This window comes from Mya arenaria, chromosome 1, assembly GCF_026914265.1.
Source record: "Mya arenaria isolate MELC-2E11 chromosome 1, ASM2691426v1".
In the NCBI taxonomy this organism is placed as follows: Eukaryota; Metazoa; Mollusca; class Bivalvia; order Myida; family Myidae; genus Mya; species Mya arenaria.
This window is the reverse complement of record NC_069122.1, coordinates 15376467-15384317: the sequence shown is the minus strand read 5'-3', so window position 1 is coordinate 15384317 and position 7851 is coordinate 15376467. Positions and strand designations below refer to the sequence as shown.

The 7851-nt window shown below is 34.7% G+C and overlaps 1 protein-coding gene across 2 annotated transcripts in view; it reads left to right on the top strand.

Moving 5' to 3' along the window:
* The first annotated feature begins 2389 nt into the window (after positions 1-2389).
* Positions 2390-7851, top strand: part of LOC128229271 (uncharacterized) — a 92035-nt gene continuing 86573 nt past the window's right edge. For both annotated transcript variants that reach the window (XM_052941118.1, XM_052941101.1), the window contains exon 1: positions 2390-2495. The gene's annotated coding sequence lies outside the window, so the exon portion shown is untranslated. The remainder of the gene's footprint in view (positions 2496-7851) is intronic.

The window sequence follows — 7851 nt, the reverse complement described above, 5'->3', positions numbered from 1 at the left end:
AAGCATCTTGGGGACGCAACTTGGGTAAGCATCTTGGGGACGCAACTTGGGTAAGCATCTTGGGGACGCAACTTGGGTAAGCATCTTGGGGATGCAACTTGGGTAAGCATCTTGGGGACGCAACTTGGGTAAGCATCTTGGGGATGCAACTTGGGGACGCATCTTGGGGACGCAACTTGGGTAAGCATCTTGGGGACGCAACATGGGTAAGCATCTTGGGGATGCAACTTGGGTAAGCATCTTGGGGACGCAACTTGGGTAAGCATCTTGGGGACGCAACTAGGGTAAGCATCTTGGGGACGCAACTTGGGTAAGCATCTTGGGAACGCAACTTGGGGACGCATCTTTGGGACGCAACTTGGGTAAGCATCTTGGGGACGCAACTTGGGTAAGCATCTTGGGGACGCAACATGGGTAAGCATCTTGGGGACGCAACTTGGGTAAGCATCTTGGGGACGCAACTTGGGTAAGCATCTTGGGGACGCAACTTGGGTAAGCATCTTGGGGACGCAACTTGGGTAAGCATCTTGGGGACGCAACTTGGGTAAGCATCTTGGGGACGCAACTTGGGTAAGCATCTTGGGGATGCAACTTGGGGACGCATCTTGGGGACGCAACTCGGGTAAGCATCTTCGGGACGCAGCTTGGGGACGCATCTTGGGGACGCATCTTGGGTAAGCATCTTGGGGACGCAGCTTGGGTAAGCATCTTGGGGATGCAAATTGGGGAAGCATCTTGGGGATGCAACTTCAGACGTCCGTAAGTTCCTGAAACCGAAAAGGAACCATATTTTGCGGATTAACAATAACATGTTATTTAACTTAAAGTAACCTAAAATGGGTCATTCCACTTCATAGTATATTGATAGAAAACGCACCTGGCATGTGATACGCCCTTTCTCTGACTTAGCTAGGGAATATTGTCAAATTGCCTCAATATCATTTTGAAAATTGAAATCATATTAATCATATATGTAAGAGCAAATGTTATAGCAAGTGTTAACATAGTGGTTAGCATAGTGTTAGCATAGTGTTAGCATAGTGAGCTTGTGTACTCGAAATTAGTTTAGATCCCAGGGAAAATATATGGTCTTGACATTTAAAGGCGCCACTTACCCAAGTCTAATCATACTCACAGCCCAGACAAGTTATTCATACGAACGACTAATATTAATGTTAAACATGTGTTTCTTTGTATCGTTGTCTTTGTTTGCATGTTGGATTATTTTCTTTTTTTCCAACGCAAGTTATGATTGTAAATGGGAAAGGGACGTAGACTATCACAATAAACGACGAGGCTTCACCACTGATTATCTGCCCGCATTTTTCTTTTCTGACTTATCTCAACCTCTGGTGGGGGGCGGGTGAGGTTAAGCTTATTTACCCTCGCCATCAGGTAATACTCATTCGGCGAGTACGCCACAGTGTAAATAATTCTACTTCACAATTCAAAAAAAATATACATGTATAAACAAAAAGTATAGTATATAGGTTTGACAACAATGATCATAGCGCGGATGCTTTGGCCTAAAACATACATCAAAAGCTACACAGTAAATCTTAAGTAAAGTAGTCAATGTTTAAAAATGTCATAATTATTCAGATTATATCAGATACATAATGAAAAAACGAACATAAATATATAAGTACAAATGGATCTAAATCGTATAATAATCTATAAATTAAAAAAAAATATCTAACATTTTAGGCTCAGCCTATATGTAAAAATTCTTTAGCAATCTGGGAAATAGCTAGTTTGAAATTTATTTAAAAAGAAAAGAAAAGTAGAAAGATTCCTTACTAGCAAGTTTCCTACAGGGCCGATATGTGGCACCTGTATATAATAGTTCCCGTGTAAAACCACCTAGGTTAATTGAAGCATTATAATATATTAAAGGGTCACTCTTATTCAAAAGCAATACATACACATAAAAAACATCAATTTTGACTGATACACCTTTAACTTCTTACAAAATAATGCATTTATGAAAAATATTAATTACTAATAACAAGATTGTAAACGTGTATTTAATAGCTGAAAACGCAAATGATTGATGGATACTAAAAGATTTACTCAGTGGTCTACTATAGGCTCATAAAGTAGAAATACCGTGTTTTTTGCTCAGTTCTTTCAAATTAAACTCGGTATCCTTCATAAGAACCATTTTTTTTTTCGACAATTATTCACCCTTCTTGGTATTTACGAAATAATAGTAATATAGATATCGGCCGAAAGACACCTAAGAGACACATATAAAGGGAGATCACTACGTGGTAAAGTTAAATATAGTCTAGGGGAAGTAATCCAGACTAAGTTTTATATATCGAGTTTAAGGTGTTCTGTAACCTAAACTCAGCATCCAGCATCCGGGCACTTTTGTAAATTGGACCAGAAAGCACCTTGCGCTGTCAACCGAGGTGGAATTTGTTGGTTGGTGAATTTAAACAATAGGACGCTGTTTAAGGCTGTTAAATTAAAAAAATATATATCAAAAGGTGAGATTTAATCGATAATTAATGATGAAGTTGAAAATACTATCTGCAGTATTTCGGTCTAGGGGGCCATGAACAGGATTGGTTTCACTTTGTATTTAACTTTAAGTTTGACATTTTGGATTTTATTATGATTGTATATTATTTCTTTTAACTTTTAAAAATTCGACAATTTTTTTATCAATCGTGGATTATGCTTATATGGCTCTCTTTCTCATTAATGTGTTATGAATACAATGAGTTTTGAATCTAGTCCACCTTAAAGCTGCACTCGCACAGATTTTGACAACTTTTTTTATTTTTGGTCTTGGAACGAGCCTATTCTTGTGAAAATCCAAGGAAACCAGTTATATAAAACAGATTTAGAAAAAATTAGATCACAGATTTTTAATAAAAGTTAAAAAATTGATGCATTTTTATTAAACCTTAAGTAACGGTTTAAGCCATAAAACATTCATTTTCTAACGGAAATATGAAAATCTACGATCTGTCCTTTCCAATATAAAAGATTATCAAAATAACTAAATGGCCAATCTGTGAGAATGCAGCTTTAAAGTCTTATCCAATACCTGTGTCTTTTGACATACCAGAAAGGGCAGATACATCCCCCATGATAAATAACTCTCTTTAACTTTTTTCTAGTAATTTCCGTAGTTTTTAATCACTTCAAGATCCGTTTCTGACCTAGAACCATATAGACATTGGCCATTGGGAAATTCTCATGCAAGCAATGCCCAACATGATACAAGTATCAAAAGAGGCCCTTCTTTATTTTTCTGTGGGTGATCGAGAGCCAGAAGGGTCCAAGCAACATTTAAATATAGAATGACCTTTGGCAATGGCGGCATCAGTATTCTTTTACTGGCATTGTGTATTAAGTAGTGTTTGAAAATCGGAATTCATTTGCTATCGATAATCAAATCAAATCGGACCCAGTATTTCAATTTACTTTCGGCCAATAATCGAAACTTCATAATATCATTTAGGAATACATTCTTTATACATATATAATTATTATACATTATAGTATCATCATTATCATTTGAATGTTTTAACCTGGAATCAGTACATGTGATGCTCTAGTTATGCTTTTTGCAACATTAAGTTAATATCCATAACCTTTTTCTGTCTTTAATAACTTAACCAAAACAAATACTTAATAATCACACCGCATCAATTAAGTTATCTTAGCATTTTATCCATGTAAAAGCATATTAAATATTTGTGAACCAGTTTAACATTCAATAATCTGTAATATTGAAGATTCATAAAAATATCTTTCACAAAAAAATAAATTAGTCAATAACAAACAATACCAAAAAAGAAAAATAGACATTTACTCTACTTTTACTGCATAACAAAAAAAACATAGTTACCGGAAGTAACATTAGCGACATCGATTTTGGACAACCACTATCGATTGTCGCTGACATAGCATTGTCAGCGATGATTTATCCATTTTACTAAGCACTGATAAATGGGAGACTTTTCCCTAACTTGCATGGTGTAAAGCAACGATTCACTGGAGTCTGTTCTGTTCTTTAGTGGTGTATAGCAATGATACACAGGAGACTGTTCTATAACTTACTATGTGTAAAGCATCAATAAATGGGAGACTGTTCTTTTACTTTTGTGGTGTAAGGCACTGATACACCGGAGACAGTTCTTTAACTAACATGGTGTAAAGCACTGATACACCAGAGACAGTTCTTTAACTTACAAGGTGTTAAGCACCGATAAATGGGAGACAGTTCTTTAAACTTACATGGTATAAAGCACTGATACAGAGGTGACACATACTCGGTGTAAAGCACCAATACACAGGTGAGTTCTTTAATGTGCCAGGTGTAAATAACAGGCAATTCTTAACTGGTATTCAGTTATGTTCCCAATGGAAAAAAGTATCTTTTTTTTCCCAATTTCCCAATAAAAATTCCCAATCAGAAGTTTCGAAAATGATGATGAAAATATAAACAAAACAGTTATTTCCCTTACATGCATGCGTCTATTGAGGCAGACATACAATGCTGGTGTCATATCCAGGTCTGGGTACCATGGTAGTATAATACGTGTATCCTGATACTTTGTAGGCTGTCTTTGGCCGTTTTCTTGCCTATGTTATTGTAGCATTTTTATGTATATTTTTTATAAATAACAAACAATAATGTATTACAATGTTATTGTAGCATTTTTATGTATATTTTTTATAAATAACAAACAATAATGTATTACAATATCTGCTCTGTTCTTTAATAAAGTTTTAACCCCTAGAGTTCTCCACCAGCAAGACAGGGTGTGTTTTTTTTTTTTCGATTTAAAAAACCATTAGCCCCAAAATAAACTTTACTTTACCGCAAGATAGGGTTTATTGAATTATTGAATTAGATAACTTCCCAAAATGTCACACAATGCAAAATACTATCAGAAAAAACAGACAATACTAAGCCAATCAATATTTTCTTCAAGCAATCAGCAATTTGGATGTATTGATGAGAATTTGTATGCATAATCAAGCGCACCATTCTCTGAGCCCAGAACTTTAAGACGGCGTTACACCATCGAGATGAAAAATAATAACTCGTGAAATGATGCTTAAAGCTGAACTCTCACAGATTCAAAGTTTTGACATTTTTAAAATTGTCTCGGACCCAGCTTATTTTGGCATCAATGCCTCAATTTAGTCATGTTAGATAACTCAAGATAGAACAGATCTCAGTTGATCGGAAAACTGCTAAATAAATACTTTCTTTAAGCTGCACTCTCATAGATTGAACGTTTGACAACTTTTTTTATTTTTTGTCTTTACATGAGCAATCTTTTGCGAAAATCCATGGAAACCAGTTATATAAGACTGCTGACAAAAAATTATATCGAAGATTTTTATATTAAAGTTAAAAAAAATGATGTTTAATGCATTTTTCTTAAACCGTTAGTAACCCTTTAAGCCATAGAACATTAATTTTGGAGCGGAAATATGAAAATGTACCATGTGATTTTTTGTCAGCAATCTTATATCATTGGTTTGCAGATATTTACGCAAAAATTTGCTCTTTCCAAGATTAAATATAAAAAAGTTGTAAGAATGGTATATCTGTGAGAGTGCAGCTTTAAAGCCTTAGTAACGAATGGTTTTAGCCATAAAACATCAATTTTCAACGTAAATATGACAGTGATCTATCATTTTCTCGGCCGTCTCATCTTATTTGTTTTCTCACATTTCACTAAACATGGCTCATCCAAAGACAAATAAAAAAGGTTCAATCTGTTTGAATGCATCTTTAAATTTTGCTCTTGTCAGAAGCTTGATTGGAAGATATTTTAGAATGTATTATTTTGAGTACAAGGAAGCCAAGACACTTATAATAGGAATGCAATTTGATAATCATTTGATGTTTACTTGTGAACTGTTCATGCATTCTGATGATGTAATTCATTGATTTTAAACATAGAACTTACTATGGAAAAAGTTACATTGAGTTTATTCAAAATTCCCTTTTCCTGGCAAAATTCCCCTCAGACTTAAATTAGTCCCTGATAACAGAAATACAGCCATGCTGCTATTCAAATTTTCTTGAAAAGTTCTGTAACAAGTACATTGCAGGAGTCAAAAACAAATATGTTATATATAATTTTACCTAGATCTAATAAATTAGTGTTGCACCAACAGGGTAACGCTTGCTACTGAAATTCATAATGGCACTCAACAAGTGCAAAATGTTATGTGAATTTTTAATAATGTGACTATAAATTAATTGCTCGATTTTCATACCCACCAGCTCCCGCTTTTTTCCACCACTCGTTGTTTTTTACTTAAAGCAAAATGTGATCTATGGTCTGTATTTAGGTATCTGTCTGGTACTGCCCAGAAATTACGTTTATGACTATACCAGACTTTACCAGTTGTGTTGATGTAAAAATTGACATGAAAAAAAGGAGAAATGTCACGATCTTGTTTGAATTCTAATTCATCTAGAAAAAACATGTATTTGGTCCTTAATATGCAATGAGAAAGAGCATGAACACATATTCAATGGTATATATGTGTTACTAGACAAACCACGCACACAATCATAACATTTCTTCTTTGTTACATGTGAATGTTTTACATTGACACCTTAGGTATGAATAAAAATTAAATACTGTTTTCGGAAACACAAACGCAGACCCTAGTTTTACATTTTTATACGAGTTTAAGTGGCGGAGGCAAAAGACTCAGGAGGTGGACGGTGATGAACATAACAATTATTTTATAGTCTTCCTAAACAAAAAGAAGAAAACACTCTTCAACAGGTTACAAATACGATGAGAAGGACGACTGAAAATGACCAAGGTACTTACAATGCTAATTAAGATGTCATTAAAACACCATATGTTTCTTTCATTATTAAACTCTTTTTTTTCCGATCATCACTGATATATAGATTTATGAGAAACCCAGCTGGAGATTAATCAAAGGAAATATCTGCACAATTTCTCTGTTTGTATTGGTTAAAATAATATCAACAAACAAGATTGAGTCAATGGAGGCTTTTAAGAGCACAGAGCTAATGCAAAAGAATTGATCTGGTATTGGTAAATGTTCCATAACAGTATGAGAAATAAGCCAGTGAGTCAGCTTGATTTGTAGTTGATGGAGCTAGTGAGAGTCTGAGTTACAGATCCCTGTGGCACACTAAAACATAAGAAAAGAGTTGGAGCTGAGACTGCTAGAGATTCCTTTGACACTTGTGATTATTGTGTGAATTTGGATTTTTTGGAGTTTAGATGGACATAGAGCTACAAGTCCTGTGGAACATTTTTGAGATATCATAAATGATAAAAAAAAAAATTTGGAGTTTAGATAGACATAGAACTAGAGGTCCCTGTGGAACACTTTGAAGACCATAAATGCACATTTTGATTTTTTTTTAGTTTTGATGTACATAGAGCTAAAGGTCTCTGTGGAACATTTTGGAGATACAGTTTGTGGCTCATTATAAATGCAGATTTGGATTTTGGAGGTAATACAATTTATGTAGATGGGAGGAGAGCTAGGAATTCATGTCGCACAGTTTGGTGAAAGAACTTGTGGCTGATCATATGTTCACATTTTAAAATTCTTGTTACAAATCTTGGAGTGGCTATTTATGCAAATTTGGATTTTTGTTTAGCTTACAGATGGTTGAGCAATAAATTTTGGACTTAATACTACTTGTAGCTTGACCAAGTGTTTTCAAATTTGGATTTGAGTAAAACTGAAGTTTGACAGTGTCCAAATATCTGGAATATTGGATGAGGAACTGTTTTTAGGATGTTTGAGTGAGTGATTCTCTCAGACTGTAACAGCTGCTTCATGTTGATTGCTGTGACATATCTTGTT